Source organism: Amblyomma mixtum, chromosome 3, assembly GCF_055824585.1.
Source record: "Amblyomma mixtum isolate Tamu chromosome 3, ASM5582458v1, whole genome shotgun sequence".
In the NCBI taxonomy this organism is placed as follows: Eukaryota; Metazoa; Arthropoda; class Arachnida; order Ixodida; family Ixodidae; genus Amblyomma; species Amblyomma mixtum.
The window spans coordinates 24449258-24468013 of record NC_143014.1 but is presented as its reverse complement, the minus strand read 5'-3'; positions in this window follow the sequence as shown (position 1 = coordinate 24468013).

The following is an 18756-nucleotide window of genomic DNA, read 5'->3' as shown; positions in this document are numbered from 1 at the left end:
GTAACCCTTTTCTGGAAACATGCACCAACTAGCCCCCCAACAAGTATTACTAAAACCCCTAGGCCACCGGAGCGGTGCAAGGAAATAGAAGAAAAGGAAGAGGAGAGCAAGAAGGAAATGAAACAAATTACAATAAAATAGAAAAACCGACGCACTAAATGCAACTAAAAAAGCCTTCCAGGCCGTGTACAGCGTTTACTATGAGGCTTCAGAGTAAACGCAATAAATCTCGGATCGCCTCCGAGATATCAGTCTGTCTCGGAGGCCAGTCCTGAACATAGGGCGCCAAAATTGACGGCGTTATATACAGCAGCGATGCCTTTGCTGTTCGGTGCAACCCTGTTTTCAGCCTCCAGCCCCATGCGGCTCGTGTCGCGTGAGCGTGCCCTTATAAAAATTTCTATAGAAAGTCCATAGACTGTCATAGACTTTAGTCTATGAAGTCTATAGACTGTCTATAGACAAATCCTTTAGACTGGTCTATAGACAGTCTATAGATTTATGGCCATACACTTTTAGTAGACTTTTGTCTATAGACAGTCTATAGACAAATGTCTACTGAAAGTCTAAAGGTCTATAGGAAGTCTATAGACACAGGTCTATAGACAGTCTATAGACGATCTATAGACTTATGGTCATACATTTCCTATAGAGTTGTCTATAGACCGTCTATAGACACTTGTCTATAGACAGACTATAGACGACCTATAGACTTATGGCCATAGACTTCCTGTAGATTACTGTCTATAGACAGTCTACAGACAAAAGTCTACTGGTCCAGTAGACATATCTATAGACTGTCTATAGACATTCCACAGGTGTGTGGCCTGGCAGTGCTATAGACCATTGTCTATAGACAGTCTATAGACCTCTGTCTACTAAACTATTAGTAGACCATTATCTATAAACTGCCTATAGACAGTCTACAACCGTTGAAAAAGGTCACCAGAGAGAGTTCACAAATGACACAATCAATATACTTACAAATTTAGTTTTATTTCCAAGCTATCCAGGCTGGGAATAGGCAATACATGGACCATAAGAATGCACCACAGTAACATAAATGTTGAAAGTAACAGTCCGGCTAGTTTCCTCAGAAGCATTCTTGCGGCCAGTTGTATGCAGTCAATCATCCGGGCATGTTCACCTGTACAGCACAAAGGAAAAAAATAACAGAGGAACTGAAAAAAAAATTTCATATTCCATCTCTACACATGTGCTTTACAATGCAAGGCATATTCTGGCTATGCCATTCTAGAAAGGCAATCTTGATCTTTTGGTTTGGTTTAATGGGGTTCAAAGACCTAAGGCGACACAGGCTACGAGACGCTGAAGTGAAAGGCTGCGGAATAATATCGGCCACCTGTGCAGAGTACAGAGGCGTTTAGCATTTTGCCTCTATTAAAATGGTACCGCCTAGCCGGAATCGAACCTGCATCTTTCAGGTCGCCAGACGAACATGATAACCACTGAGCTATTATGCCGGCGCATTCATTTCAGTAAATACACGACAGATAATAAGTGTCTTCATAAAACATTGTAACAAAGACCCATAATCCCTGGAGCACTCTACTCTGAATCCAGTACTGATACTGATTTCTGTATGGCAATCCTTTTACATTATTTGTAACAGAAGACTTCGAACAATTGTGCCACATATCTGCATTGACTCGCAAGGAGCTGTTAAGAATGCCACCTCCATAAAATACAGATTCAGTGCACCTTACACAGGGATCCAAAAAGGAGAATATTGCAGCATTTATTCTTATAACCGCTATAGAAGAAGCGCTTCAAAATACCCTGCGTGAAGCCTGGTATACCCGGCCAAATTTTTAACTGGCTCGGGTGTTGCATCGCTAAATGCACCTTGCAAAAAAGGTGCCTTTCGGCTACACTGATGGCATATTCATGCTGTAATTTGACGAGTGAAATGTCATTTCGTGGTTCCTTTTTGTTCATATAATGTTTTAATGCAGTACTTGCGTGTTTAGATCAACGTTATCAGAAATATTCGTCTGCCACTATGAACAGCTGAAACAAGCGGCAGACGCAGCAATTAATCTGGTCCATATGGCCTCATCCTCTGGGTAAACTACCACTCCTTTCATGGCGGACAAGTCGTTTACCCAGAGTAAGTGCAAATGCGCCACCAGAACCATTGCTGCGTATTCCGCTTGTTTCGGCTGTTCGTAGCGGCAGACGATGAATATTTCTGATAAATTTGATCTAAACACGCAAGTACTCCACTCAAACGTTATATTAATCAAAAGAAACTATGAAATGCCATCTCACGTGTCAAATTACAACATGAATATGCCAGCAGTGTAGCCAAAAGGCACCTTTTTTACAAGGTGCATTTATCGATACAACCCCAGAGCCAGTTAAAGATTTGGCCGGGTGTACGTAAGCCGATACTCAAACGGGCACAAGCTATACAAAACCAGCAGGCAGAAGCAACCAGTTCGTCACAGATTTGCGCCTATAACTTGAAGCACAGAGATGGAACAGCATACTCATACATCTGCGCGCTCTTAGAAACAAGCGGGTTGCAGCGCTTCCATGCCGCGCTCATTATTCAGGAAACTCATACAGCACACAGAGGCTGCAGCTACGCCGTTTCAAAAGCAGTCGCGAGTTTGAGACAACAAATTACTGTCACGATAAAATACCGTCTGAAATTCACTTAGTTTTTCCTTCAAGTGCAGACCCAACAGCGCAGTAGAGGTGTATTTCTTGCATTGAGGTAGCCTAACCCAACGCTGCTAGAAAAATCAACTAAAGCATTGAACGCGCTCAAAGTAGGAAGTATTTCAATGAAACAACGCCTTCAACAGGCGCAGCTATAATAAAACGAGAGCTTAATTTAATTTCAGGCGCAAATATGCGGCGAATTACATCGGCGCTTTCGTAACGTAGCAGTCTGAAATCAGAAACACATACTATGCCTCTCGCGCAAATGGTATTCTAGAAATCTGTGCAAGCGTGAGCGGAATTCATGAACGAACCACTCGGAACGAAATGTAAGCCACCTCTTGTCGAGCCGACCTTTATCCAGCTTTCAAAATGAAGTGCCCGCAGGCCAGCGGCGGCGGCCAACGGCTCTGATGACAGACATGGAGGAATCCGTACGTGTGCAACGGAGGGGAGACGGGATGGAGCTCGTGGGTTCCTCGCGGTGTTTGAGCACTCGCGCCGGCAATTAATTTTATACCATCACACTATAAGTATTCCTCCAGCGCCGCTTGTCTACAACTTTGACAAACATCTCGCGCTCCAGTCTGTAGCGTTACAAGACACCTTTGCTGAAACGTCGGCGTCCACGACGCGCACCCAGCGAGCGTCCATACGTAGCATGAAATGCACACCTCAAAAAGAACAGCACTCCAAGGTCCACACAGGCGATAACACAAAGATTAGAAAATAAATGTAATCCACCATAGAACGAGAGTGTATGTAAGTACGTTTTCGGAGGTGCAAAGTAAATTAAGCTCACACGGCGCTAACTAACGCACAGCTCCATTTCGGCCGTCATTCACAGGCAAAACGACATTTCTGACCGCGCATCTACCTTGAAACACGAAAAATCTAGTAGACAGCTCGCGAGGAGCGGCTTATCATCAAGGGCATCGCACAGACTGCCTTTCCGCGCGTTAGTAAAGACAGCGGCACAGAGATAAGCGGCATTAGTCGAGAACCCGATGGCTTCCGCCTTAGAAACGAAGATAGGACGTTTCTCACTGCGCACATAATCTGTTCTGCACACACAGCTCTGCTTAGAGTGATTTAGGAGACCAAATGAATAAAATATAAACGTATAGACTTACCGTAAGCGGACGATGAAGCTGGATTTTGAAGAAAACGTAATCCGCGAAAAAAACGCCGACGCCACCGACGCAGCCACGCACAGGGTCGTTTGCAGCCCGAATGATTTTCCGCAGTCTCGCGGTAAAACGGTAAAACGTGAAATAGAAACCCATTTCACGGTCGTATCTTTATCGCTCGCACTCTTGCCGTGTGCAGCTTGATCTGATATCCAAGACCACAGAAGGCAATTGGTTTATAAGCGTAAATTCTTCGCTTACCCTCTAAAAACCTTATTATTTTCGTGAAAACAGAACCGAAATCTAACTGCTTGACCGTATACGCGCCGCATCTCCCACCGAATAGTATGTGGTACAATTATCAAATAATAATTATAATTTTGCATAGCATAACGTCTTTTTAGCGTGTGTTCGTGTTTAGAAAACTGATATGCTCGACATCAGCGTGTGATCGGCTCCGAAGCAACAGGTGCAAGGGTAGGAACGAAAAAATACTGGCTTTGTGATTGTTGCGTCGGTGCACTTGTGATTGTTGGGTCGGTGAATACAAACTGCAAAGGTATAAAATGGAGATGTTAATCGCACAGAGGACCAGGCTCTTTGAGACTATTCTGAGGTGTTTCTAAGGGATGGGCGCTTCCTTGAATTCTCACACCCGTCTTTCTCTCTTTATTTTCAGCACGTTTTAAAGAGAAATGTAGAAGCGTTGATGAAATGTTTCTGATTTCAGCGCGTTGGACAGTAACGATCGAAAGATGGAATGGAATTGTGTCGAGCGATTCCTTTAAGGGACAGCGCATTCATTCGATGTAGTACAGTTTGCGGCGCCCTTACTCCAAGAACGGCTGCCTTTCCTCGGCTTACTTGTTAGCATTAAATATTTAATTGTATTGACAATATACGTCACGATATAACGAAAAGGAGCTTGTCAAGGCTCCTGAAAACTATATACAGGGGTGTGTTGTAATGTCCTCACGCAATACTTTTTAAATTTCCGTAATAGTGAAGGAGGTGGAGGACACCCGACATAGTTGCGGTCACCAGATGCAGGTCCCCACAGCATACAGTGCAAAAATAAATTGACATTGTTCTATACTTAGTCGAAAGTCAGTGTATCGAACATTGTTACATATAATTAGGATTGTTATAGACTGGTCTATAGACAGCAGACTATCTGTAGTGTACAGTGTATAGACGAAAGGAAATTGAGGTAGTTGTAGACTGTAGTCTATAGGGAGTCTATAGACCGTCTATAGACAAAAGGAAATTGAAGCAGCTATAGACCGTAGTCTATAGAGAGTCTATAGACCGTCTACAGACGAAAGCAAATTGAGGCTGCTATAGACCTCAGTCAATAGACAGTCTATAGACCATCTATAGACGAAAGAAAATTGAGCCAGCTAAAGACTTCGGCCTATAGGACGTCTATACACAAAAAGAAATTGAGGCAACTATAGACCTTGGTCTATAGAGAGTCTATAGACCGTCTATAGACAAAAGGAAATTGTGGCAGCTATAGACCTTAGTCTATATTGAGTCTATAGACCGTCTATAGACGAAAGGAAATTGAAGCAGTTATAGACTTTAGTCTATAGAGAGTCTATAGACAAAAGGAAATTGAGGCAGCTATAGACCTTAGTCTATAGCGAGTCTATAGACGAAAGGAAATTGAAGCAGTTATAGATTTTCGTCTATAGAGAGTCTATAGACAAAAGGAAATTGAGGCAGCTATAGACCTTGGGCTATAGCGAACCTATAGACCGTCTATAGACGAAAGGAAATGAAGGTAGTTATAGACTTCAGTCTATAGGGAGTCTATAGACCGTCTATAGACGAACGGAAATTGAGACAGCTATAGACCTTAGTCTATAGATAGTCTATATACCATCTATAGACAAAAGGAAATTGAGCCAGCTATAGACTTTAGTCTACAGAGTGTCTATAGACCGTCTATAGAGAAAGGAAATTGAGGTAGTTATAGACTTAAGTCTATAGAGAATCTATAGACCGTCTATAGACTAAAGGAAATTGAGGCAGCTATAGACTTTAGTCTATAGAGAGTCTATAGACGGTCTATAGACAAAAGGAAATTGAGACAGCTATAGACTTTTGTCTATAGATTTTCTATAGACTGTCTATAGACAAAAGTAAAAGTCTATAGGATGTCTACAGAGTCTATAAAAAGTCTATAGACAGTCTATAGACCATTTTTATAAGGGTGGGAAAGTTCTCTTCAGTCCGGCAATAGCCGTCCTATAATATCATTCGTTCAGTTGTATTTTTGTTCTTTCCTTTGCTTCTGTTGTTTTTCTGTTCAAATAATATAAGCGCTTTATATGCATTCTGCCCGTGAATTTCGGCATGTTACTCTTTTATTTCCTTCCCTGGCACGTGGCGGTAAAAACGAGGATGAAGGAAGGCTCAGAAGCACGCGCACCTAACAGCGCGCGGCCTTCGAGCACAAAGCCTTCACTCATTGATAGGGGAATCGAAGCAACATGTCTGGCGATACCACGTCACCGAGCTACGCTGCCGAATGCCACCGGGCGGCCCGCGTCTACCTTGTACAGTGCTATGCCCGACAGGACGACGACAGAGTACTCGACGTCGGCGCTGCGAGGGTGCGCCCTTTCGTACGTCCCATTGCTCGGCCAAATGGCAGGGAGCGCCTGGTACGCGCGGCGTGGCAATTCCTCCAAGGTGTTCACTCCACCGGACCGCCCACCTGGTCTTGTCTACAAGCCCCCGGCTCTCGGAACCCTGCCCGGCTCGTCGCAACAGGATCCGCGGTCCTGGTGGTCCGGAGTTCCCTCGGCCATCCTCAACGTCGAAGAGTGCCATACGTCGAGATTACCCGGAACGGCACCGTGTGCTTTTTCTTTTTTCTTCTTTGATACTTTTTGTCTCGCCTTGGGCGTACTTGCCTGTGCGTTTGTGGAATAATACGTCTTGAAACCACTCGTCTGTCGGTCGTGCTCTGTTGCTGTGTCATCTGCGCGCTGTCGAGTATTTTACTCAGCCGTGCTGACTCAGCCCACACGCACCCTGTGTAGCCAGAATTACATAATCGAACATGACGCAAGAGTGCTGCAGCCTGTAAACACGCTCTCTGTTTGGAACCAGTAGGCTGAAAAAGAGCCCACATAACCTTTATTTCATGTAGTGCCATAGCGGTTGGCTTTCTGTGCATGACTCGTGTAGAGCCGCAGTGATTGTAGGCTAGTGTGCGCCCAGAAAGAACCAGAACATGCGCCGAGGTTGGTGACGTCACGAATGCTCGTGCGCCGAAGTGAACAACGACGACATATGGTGGCGGGTGGTACTGCTGTTTGCGTGTGCGCTCGTTTTTCTTTCGTTTTTTTTCGTCGCTAAGTGGCGCTCGCGTGCAGTGGCGCTTTCTCTTCTTTTTTTTCCGCGCTTAGTGCTGCTCGCGTGCAGTGTGGTTCTTGTGATCCATGAATGAGTATCCCGTGCACCTGATGATATCACCTGTTTGGCTTTTTCGGCAAACAACACTGCGTGACATCGACAGCAAGAGAAAACAGCATTTTGCCATTAGGCTTTGTTTCACACCAAACGAAGACAGCAGGAAACTTCGTGTGAGAGTGCGTGGATATTGAACAGAACAAAATGAGTGAGAAACGCGCCCTGGTGCGGTGACCGCGTCTCCGCTGAAGACTGAATAGTTCTTGGTGTGCGTTAAAAAACAGTTGAACTTCCAAAAAGGAGCCAGACCGCGTTTCAGCGTCGTCAAAAGCAGGTTCACCTAGCTCGCGTCTCTAGCATAACTCATCTAAAGTCAGTGAAAAAAATTATACAGATTACCGTGAAGGTGGATGCTATTCTGTGCCTAAATCAGGGGCTCGTTTGAGGTGCAACTGCGCACACAGCTTGCATCGGTAACATTTGTCCCGTAGTGAGTTTGTCGGCGGACTTACCTAGTTCAGCAACGCATGATGCAATCCAGTAATCGCCTGCGCTTCTGCAGACAACACATGGCGCCGCCGCCCTTCAGCGGAGACCGTGCGTTGCCGGCTTTCAGCCCCTCGATCTTCGGCGCAAACGAGCCAGAGGTTGAGGATGGCAAATTTTTAGAAGTCGCTACAGTAAGCATGCACGGCGCGGTACATTCGCCTTGTGTTTATTGCTTGTCGCTTCGTTAACAACTTCGGTTTTTCTTTTTCAACCTTGCGATGACATTCGGTGACATGTGCTGTATTCATCGGTTGGCCGAGTACTTACTGGATATTCGTGCCGTGTATGTTGTTGCTGCTCGTGACAAGTGTGAGCATATATTTCACCCCCGTGTGCAAGAGGCGTGTAGAGATCGCCGATACTTTTATGCGAAGCATACTAAAATAGCCCAACCCAGCTCCTCGAGCGCGGCGGTGTCGTTACCATTGACCTTTCGTGACCTCCATGTCATACCACGTGATGCGTGACGTCACAGCAGATGAAAAACGGGGGCCCAACTCGCGCCGTCGCAAGAGGCGTCGTGACCAAGGATGACCACGTGGTGCGTGACGTCACAGCAGATGAGAAACGAGGGCCCAGCTCGCGCCGTCGCGCGAGGCGTCGCGACCAAGGAGGGCCACGTGATGCGTGAGGTAACGACATAGGAGAAACGGGGCCCCAGCTCGCGCCGTCGCGCGAGGCGTCGCGACCAATGTGTTTCCTGCTTCTGCCGCTAGGTGCGCTGTAGTGAACACGTGATTAAAGCCCCTCAAAGTTTATTTAGGGGCTTTACACGTGATGCTGGAGCGGCGGTATACAAGGGGGTGCGCCTGCCTCTGCTAGGCGTACACGGGATAGAGATGCCTCCTGGAGACAGGGCTGCTCGTTGGAATGAGAAGCAAAAGTTGCGGCGTGCTACAGAGACTGATGAAGAGCGTGAAGAACGTCTAGCCAAGCGGCGTGCTCGATATGAAACTCGGCGACAATATGCTTCGCATCTGACTAGGCTTAACCTAAGCTAAGCCTCAGCCATTTTTTATTACGATCTTCACATGTATGCTTGCTTTTATTTTTTTGTCTTCATACTGTAAACACGCAGTGAACGGAGCAATGTTTTTAGTGCTGGCGGTTAGAGTCAGCAGATTTTGAACAGGTACAGCAGCAGCATTCTATTGCACGCTGTTATTCTGGTCATGCGCGCGACATTGTCGCTGTTGCAGCGAAAGCAGGTACGCTCCCTTTTCTCCCTTTTCTCCCTTTGCCAACCAGTCACCAGTGTTCGCCGATTAATGCGCTAAGCCGGTAAGCTTTGCTCTACTTTTTTTTTTCGCTCAATAGTTATTAGAATGTGGTGATACAGTGTGTAGCAGTGCAGAAAACAAGATGTAATCTGTTGACTAATAACGGATTTTCAATTTAGGAATGCATTTATCACCTACATTTTCACCTCACTTGCAAATTTTTGTCCGTCTGGTTTCCGTCCGTCCTTATCACTGGAAAACTCGCAAAAATAAAATACATTGAGGAAAATTAGCTTTCAGTGGGATTCGAGGCTGACGCCTGTAACCACTCGGCCGCTGAATTATTTTCTCTTCACTGCATGGAAATCATTCTCGCTGGTCTGCCAGATGCCTTGCATATACTCTCGCGGAATTCCGCGATGCCGCCGCGCATTTCCATGCCATTTAATAATTTGGTCCTCCCCACACCAAAATTGCACCAGACTCCAGCCCTCACGCAGACTTACGCCTATCGAGGCTCCCCTCGAAGATGAAGGCTCTTGCCCTGTGTCAAGTCCATCATGACCCCACAGCTACACTGGGCAGCGCTGCAATATCTTGAACGACGTCTACAGAGCCTCGAGCCGTCAACTACTGCGTATGTACATGCAGAAGACGTAGTCGCTAGCGTCGACTGCGCGGTCCCTAAGGCAACGCTCCTGTGTGCCCAGAGGTGACGTCATAGTTGCATCAACGTCGTCACATGCAATGAATGCACACACCTTGACTGTTTGGCTGGCTGAAGCACACCCCTGCAGTGCGAACGTCGTCACTGCGGTCCGCTATTTCGGAGAAAGACGAGGGACGTCGCAGCAAATGCGAAGAAAATTTCCCGAATCAAGGTATTCCTACAAAAGATGAGGGGTGGTCAAACACAGCGCACAAAATTCAAACATGTGTGCGAGAAAATGGCTGCCAGCTGAGACATTTTCGGTCCAAGTTAATTTGCTGCGCACTCGAAAAGCGGCAATTACAGCAACATAATTTTCTAGTTAATATAAGCCCGGCTTTTTGTGGAAGCAGCGTCTTTGTCATTGGATTGCGGTAATCTATCGATAAAGTCCAACTTGAATTTGTCGTCTGCGCTACCTCGGTTGAGGAACTGTAAATAGTGGTGGGACTGATTGATCCGGATCTGAGGTACATTTCCGCAGGAAATACGCTCCTTTCATCTCCGCTCCTATGCATGTGTTCCTTGCACTCAGTTCCAACATCAGCAAACACATATTATCCACCTTCTCAGTAGCGGCGAAATAGGTTACTTTCTCATGTTAGCCTTGCCGTAGGACAATTCCAGGAGACCTAAAGACGAAAGGCACTTGAGGCTACTTATGTGCTTTAAGTGCGAAAGCATTGTTGTATTTCCTTTTTATTCATTCATTCGTTGTTTTTGTCTTCCTTTCTAATGACAGAAGCCCTCATTTGCATACAGTCGTAAGGAAACGCATACACTAGGTTCACCTTCAAAAAGCAATCCAGTTTTGTGGCCCATGGGTTGCGTGCTCTCCTCGCATTCTGAAACTCCTGGATTCAATTCCCCGCACCTTCGAAAGAAATATTATTTTTCTTTAATATCACGGTGACGTAATCCGAATATTGGAAGATTGTGAAGTATACTGTTCGCGAAATATTGAAGGTAATCGTCCATTCTTCTCATGGGTAGCAATATTTTTCTTTTAAAGTTTTTCCATCCCTCGCATGGAGCAGACGAGACTGCCACAGAAAACCAATGCGGAACGCTTTCGACGATTGCAAAGACGTTAATAGAAAAGAAATGCAAGCCTGTCGACGGGAGATCTGCAGATATATATTAATTGTTATAGTAAAATCTTACAATATTGAAAAACTTGCGTTCATAAACTCTGTGCCTTTATAAATGCTTTTGTCCAGAATCGTCTACCTTCGTCTGTGCCGCACTGGCAGGGCTGCTCTACAGGGACGCACTCTACCTCTGTGTCATGATTTTCCGACCCTTCAGCATTTTCGAGCTACTCTAAAATGTCGGCTTTAAACTGATAGGGAAAATCGTAAAACGATGGGGTGTTATTCTCTCGCAGGTACCTTTGGCGAAGGTCCAGCGGTGACACTTTATATCTCATCAGTAAAAAGCTTTTCAGCTCATCGTACTCCGCCAAGCCGCCGTCCAACAGGCGCTTGACAACGTCATATGCTTCACTGGAAAGCAGGGCTACCAACTTCTGTGCCCAACCATTCCGCTCAACGCGCTTTCTCTCGCAGACGCGCTCGAACTCCGCCAAATATTTCGGCATATCCTCGGCGATCACGAAGGGCCATGACCTGTCTCTCGGTTGCCGACTATTAGTCTCATTCAGAACGGATAATGTTTCATTTCTCTCGAAACTCATCTCATGCGCTTCAAGCTCGAGGCCCCTCAGTTTCCTAGCACGCCGTTTTATCTGAAGCTGCCTCCGTTCTTTTATCTCATCCCAGGCCTCATTGGCTTCCTCAGCCGTTACATTCTCCTTCCGCGTGATCTCAAGAATCGCATGCTTTCGTTTTGCGGGGCCCAAATCAATGCCCAACTCTTCACAAATTTCGATGAGTTCCTTCACTGAAGTTCTCCATCGCGCACAATAGCCTCTTGCAGTTCGCCCTTTCCTTAGAATTCCCTTGCCGTTCACTACTATAGCGCTACTAGTATGACACGCGCAAGTAATTCTTTCCAACAACACCTCGTTTACTCCCTCTGCACCAGCTTTCGTTTCAAAGCGCTCCGACTTGGCTCGAAACAGCAAAGCTTTCTACAGTGATACACACAGCCCTACTCTAAACTACAATCACGTGTGCTAGAGCAGTCTGGCGAATTGAGGGGAAAACATCAGGCACTCACCGCGCCGAGGTAGCTGACGCCGGTTGATCCCGCAGCAGCCATCCACTGTTGGGACAGGGAGTCCGAGCCAGGAAACGGTCGAGGCAACGGTGAGTCAAATGACTTTTATGTACAGTATGTACAAGGGCTTTTACATGATACAAGGGCCAAGAGCACCACGGGCTAGCACAAAGAAGAAGGGCGGCCCCGGCGGCGACCGTAGCTCCGGCGTGATGGCTCTTCTGCTGCCCGTCTGCTGCTCGGGCTCAGCGCGGCTCCGTTTTTAAAGCCGCCGGAGTCGGTTGCGGCAGCCAGCAGTTCAAATCCTCCAATCAGGTCACGGCACTGGCCACCGTTCAAATTAGACCAATGGTCGAGAGGCGACGGCCGGCGAGCGTCGGAGGAGTTCGCACCGACGGAGAGGAGGGAAGGAGGAAGGGTCCGCGTCGGCGCAAGCGTGGCGGATGATTCACGCTGCAAGCTGCGACATGTCCGAGAGAGTCTGGGCCTGCTTTGAGCGACGGCGGGCGCGCAGCGCTTGTTTCCAGAGAGGCCAACCAGCGAAATGTGGGCGCCGGCACTACAGTCGGCAGCGACAACTCCGGCGTCCACCTGCTGGTCAAAAATATATGCTTTGGACATGAAACGTTTTGTCATGTGGCCTTGAGCCATAAGGGACACGCGGGTCGAGCGGTCGGCGCTTTTGAGTATGTGCCACCTGTGGTCATATGGTCCAGGTGAGCTTTGGAGCAGAACTTTTGTGACAGTCACCAGAGGAGGCGTTAAAAAATTCCCCCACCCCATGCAAATGTCTACAGAAGTACGTTAATGCACGGGAGAGTGGTGAAATTTACCATGACAAGACATTGTATGTTTCAACTCATCCCGGCTGGCTACATCTTCGGGTGCTAGCCCCGGAGCAGTTATAACCAGTCTTACTTAGCAAGAGAGCACTGTCGAACGTCGCTGAGCTCCTGCAGAGGGCTTTGAACAATGTCCATTCTTTGCCTTTGGAGGCCAGAACGTTAACGAAGAATCCAGTAATATCTGGGCGACCATCTGACGATGGCACGCGCGCGTAAGTTCGGTTGTAAATGTCGTACATAGCGCTGGGTGGTAAACATTCTTGACGACGATGGATTTTTGTGGAACAAGGGCATCTGTCGCCAAACAGTGCCATGGCACATGGTTTTCTCTTCTTCTCCAGGTGGGGTCACCGACCCATTTCCCAAGCATTTCACCCTAAAGAAGCCCAGCACCAGACAGGGGAAGCCTTGTACCCATTGTATCACTGGTGGGTAGCCGGCGGCACTGGGGCTCGAACCCCGCACCTACCGCACACGTGGTGAATGCTCAAATGACTAGGCCACCGCTGCGGTCCGGTGAACGCTCTTAATAGCTCTGAACACATATCCCTCCGCTAGACAAAAATATCGCGCCCTGGAAAACTTTCAGGCATTACCCCGCTTTGAATCTATGCAGCTTGACAACAAGTTATGCGGTCGAAAAAGAGCGTTAAGCGATGAATTGATTGCATAAATATGAACGCGTGATAGCTGACCGCGATATATTGAGATATTCCAGTCGATGGTGACAGTCGGAAGAATACGTGTGAAGTAGTTGGTTGAACCAAACATTTTCTAGCACCAACATGAACTATGCGCACTCGCAGGAAGTTTTTGTGTCGCCCGACAGGTCGTTAACCAACAGCGGGAGCCGCAAAAGCGTCTTGCAGCCGGGCGCCAGAACACCGGCAACCGTAGAAACTAGAAAGGCCGAAGGCCGGAGATGGCAGAATGGTCACGTGACCAAATATGGTGGCACTCATGCGCCCGCGCTGTAAAGCGTCTTATTTCTACAACGCACTGTAAAGCACACCTTCAGTGGGCACGGCGGACTCGGATCAACCATATGGCTAACGGGGACACTTTTCTATGTTCAGCACGGTATCCTCAGTTTTGCTGCGTTTCAAGAAAATGGACACGTGGGACCCCAAGGCATCTGTTGCTGTGATGGAGGTCAGGTTCTCATGGACAATTCATCAGACTAAGGCCGTCATTTGATGATAGTGTTCTACCAGCGATGACGTTCGTCCATCGCTCTCTGACGTCACCGGAGCCTACGGCTATACAAGACACGCACGAATTCACCTTCAGTGGGTCCGGCGAACCCTAATTTACCATGTCGCCAACGGGGACACCGTTCTACGTTCTGCAGGTTGGTAGTTATACCAGTACCATTCGTAGTGACTGCCGCGATGCCTTGCCCTGCTGTGCCCCGATCATTGTCTTTCCTTGGCACAAGGCAGTTTTATTGCTTGGAAGTTGCTCTTTTGCGGCCGAAGTGAATCCTGGTCCAACTCAGAAAGATGTTCTTGAACAGTTATTGGATGACCAGGTGTCTCTCCAAGCCAAAATCAGTGAAATGGAAGCAGACCTTGTTAAGACTCTCAGTAGAGAGAGTGACCTGCACCGCCTGCTGTTGCAAATGAAAAAAAAAGCTTAGTGAAGCGTCGATCCTTCCCGAACAGCCTCCGGAAGTGCACGTGAATTTGAAATTAGTGCACAACGTCACGGGTTCTCAAGCCAAAAATTAGCCGATCTCAAAGATCTAAGGAGAAGGTGGAACTTATTCGTTCACAGCAGCACTGAGAATCCCGAGGAAAGAGAAACTACGGAAAAAGATAGAACAATCAATTAAATTTTTAAGAGTAAGCTACAAGTGAGAGTTCAATCCGTCGGCCGCATTTATAGGCTGGGTAATAATGACTACTGACCTCTCATTTTCTTTTTAGAGAATTTTGTAGGAAAAAACCCGATAATGGAAGACGTTAGAAAGCTAAAAGGCTCAGGACTTTCCATTCGGGATTACTTTCCCTGTCTACACTAAATAAGCGCGAACTGTTCTGGCAAAGCGCGAAAGAAGAGAGGGAGGAAAAAGGTCACCCTCATTCACGATAAGCTAAAAGTGGATACATATATATTCTTCTGGGACGAATCGCAAAATAAGCGCGTAAAAGTGCTCTACTAGAAAAATAGAACGCATCAGAAAGACGAGGAATGATGGCCCTCGCATTAACGAGCGAACACCTGCGCGTAGTGGACGTCAATGCATGTTGTTTAGTTAATAAGGCAGATATGATCAAAATAATACTTTTACGTCATGATACACACGTTACAGTGATTACAGACGCATGGCTTCGCAGTTAAGTGAACGATGAGGGCGTTTTTCATCCCGCTTACACTGTATTTCGAAAAGACAGGGAGCCTAGCGGTGATGGAGTGGCCGTCCTCATTATTAAAAAAAAAACTGAGGCCGTTTTTCAAGAAGTTGCACCAGAAATAGAATGCCTATATGTGAAATTTTCTCTTTGAGTCAAAACATTCTCGTATATGCTCTTTGCAGGCCTTCAGGTTCTGAGCCTGACTGCTTAACTAAACTTCAAAATCGTATGTCAAAGCACGAAAATAGCAAGATTTTGTTGATGGGAGATTTCGTTTTGCCACGGGTAAATATGAAACGTCTTAAGTTTTTCGGTGCTTACACTACGCAAGCGAACATTATTATTAGCATAAACCCACAACTTGATGCAAGTAGTTCACGATCCCACGAATACTCACGAACCTTGTCGATTTTACTGTTACCGCTGGCTGTCTGATCCCTGCATAATTAGTGCTTGATTATCTCTGGCGTAACGCACAAAAAGCAAACAATCATCATTGAGCTGCTTTAAATAATATTCGCGTGCCAACGACGCATCTATAATTCAACATCTGGAAACCTGCTTTCTAGATTTCAACGATAATGATGTCTGCACAGTTTCGGGGCCGGTTTTAAAAATGTGTTTTTATTGAATCGAAACTTTTGTACCGAAGAAATACAGCAAGGAACGCAAGTGAACTCCATAGATGACGCGAAACATAATGCAACTAAGCAGGAAAGTAAAACTGCACAAGAAGAAGCGCGCAAAGTCTAATCCGCTAAATAATTTGCTAGGCAATCTAGCACGTACCAAATGTGATGCGAAAAATTATTCTTTTAACGCATATATTCAGAACTTTATAGAAAACAAGCGGAGTCTGTTTTTTCAGTATATCAGTGAAACAAAAATAAAGCGTTGTCACAAGTTTCCGTGAAGAACGCTATGGTGTGTGATCAGAGGACTATTGCTCAGCATTTTAATAGTATTTTCAAAGCGTGTTTTCCACCCCGAGCTCTTGTTCCGCGAGCAGCCGAGTGTATCCCTTTGGAGTCCTTTTTCATTTCTTATCGTGGTATCTTTTCTATGCAGCTGAACTTAAGAACCAAAACATCATGTGTTCCAGACAATATTCCAAATATATTACTGCGTCGTTATGCCGAAACTCTGGTTAAATTCCTTGTGATTATTTTCGTGCTTTTTTACTGAAAAATTACCTGATGACTGGAGGACAGTCAGGAATGTTCCCGTTTACACAAAAGGAGATCGTCTTCTGTTGCAGAACTGCCATCCTGTATCATTGACATCATCGTACTTCAAGCTACCCGAACATGTAATTGCATGACATGTTTACGCAAAAGGCGTACCCGCGCTAAAAAAAGGAGACAACACACACAACAGGACAGGACTGGCGCCAGTCCTGTCCTGTTGTGTGTGTTGTCTCCGTTTTTAAGCGCCAATACGCCTTTTGCGCAAACATGTCATGCTACAACCAACTAGCTCAAATCAAAGTATTGCTGGAATGTAATTGCACACTGCATGAATGGATTTTAAGAAAGAACTTAGTTCTAAGTAAATTCCAACACGGCTTCAGAAACGGCTTCTCGACAGTAACACAACTCATTACAGTAATTAATTTGCATCGTATAAATAACAAGAGCCAAATTTATTCATTTTTTGCTTATTTTGGCTAGGCATTCGACAAAGTTCTTCATGATAAACTGCTTCTAAAAATGAAGGGAATCGGCACTTCTGATAACTTCATAACATGGATTACTGCTACTACACTTCCAAATTTGTTGCGCAGTAACCCAAGACAGTTTTGGCAAGTAATAAACCCTCACCCACAACGCGCTATCACTCTCACCAATGATTTACAAGAAACCATTACCGATGCTGAATGTGCCGACGCTTTCAATTCCGCATTTGCCACTGTTTTCATGAAAGAAATCGAAACGCCCTTTTCTTTTCCTTTTTCCAATATGGAAGGTACCATGCCAAACATCACATTTTGTGAAGACTAAATTTCATCCATAATCCAGAAGACTAAGCTGTCGTCATCATTTGGTATTGATGGTATTAACTCTAAAATTCATAGGAACTCGAGACACACGGTTACTTCATACTTGTCATTGCTGACCAGTCACTCTCTTCAGGAACTATGCCAGATGATTGGAAAGTGGGAAAGGCCGTTCCAGTCTACAAAACAGGTAACAGAAACTCTCCATTAAATTACCGACCTATCTCCCTAACAAGCGTGCCATGCAAAATCATGGAACATGTCATCTACTCTCAAATTATTTCTTAGACTGTAACAGCTTTTTTCATCCCTCGCAGCACGGGTTCCGCAAAGGTTTCTCCTGTGAAACCCAATTAGCTCTTTTTGTTCATGACTTACACACTAACATGGACACTAATGTGTAAGCTGACGCAGTCTATCTGAATTTTGCGAAAGCCTTTGATAAGGTATCTCACCAGCGCTTGTTACTAAAACTTCAACTGCTGAACCTAGACCCTATCGTTATAATGTGGACACAGGAATTTTTGTCCAATCGTACGCAAATGGTTTTAATCAACAGTAACTTATCTAGACCCCTCCCAGTAACTTCCGGCGTGCCCCAAGGATCTGTCCTTGGTCCTCTGTTGTTTGTAATATACATTAACGATTTACCTCAGTGTATTTCTTCTAATATACGCATGTTCGCAGACGACTGCGTCATTTACCGCGCAATCAAAAACATATCTCACCAAATTGCTCTCCAGAACGATCTAATCAGCGTTTCCAAATGGTGCAACAATTCACTAATGACGCTAAATGCCGACAAATGTAAATGCATGTACTTCGCCCGCCGGCGCCGTCCCTTTTGTTTCCCTTACACAATTCTTAATACACCCCTGGAACTAGTGCAGTCTTACAAATACCTAGGTGTAACCCTCCCTCACGATTTTTCTTGGAGCACACATGTCACTAACATTATCGCCGCAGCTAACAAAACCTTAGGCTTTCTGAAACGTAATCTGCGAAACGTCCCGGAACATGTAAAATTACTAGCTTATAAATCACTTGTCAGGCCAAAACTCGAATACGCGTCGCCCATTTGGAATCCGCACCAAGCATATCTCGCTGACGCATTAGAATTAGTTCAAAATCACGCTGTTAGATTTATTCATTCATCGTACTCATATAATATCAGCGTTTCATCTCTCAAAGCAGAGTATGGTTTATCACCGCTTTTCTGCCGACGTCGCATTGCCAGCCTTTCACTGTACCACAAGTTCTTTTTTTCGTTCGTTAATCAAGCACCATACATCACAGGAGCAGCACGCATATAATATCGAACCAGCCATCCGCTTCATGTTGCGCGCCCACGTGCCCGGACCACCACCTTCTCTGCCTCATTTTTTTTCCGAACCGCCGCAGACTGGAAAGGCCTTCCCCACGAAATCGCTTCTACTACCTGCCCATCTTCGTTTTTGCAACTTGTATCGGACCACTTTTTCAATAACTGTTTACCATGATCCTTACTGTTTGTATAAAAACCCACCCCTTATGTAATGCCCCTACAGGGGACTTTTAAGGTAATAAACTGAACTGAACTTAACTCAACCGCGTACTTAAACGACCGCAGTCAGTTTGATGCAGTGGGTCGTCAGCGTTCGGACTGTCTTCCA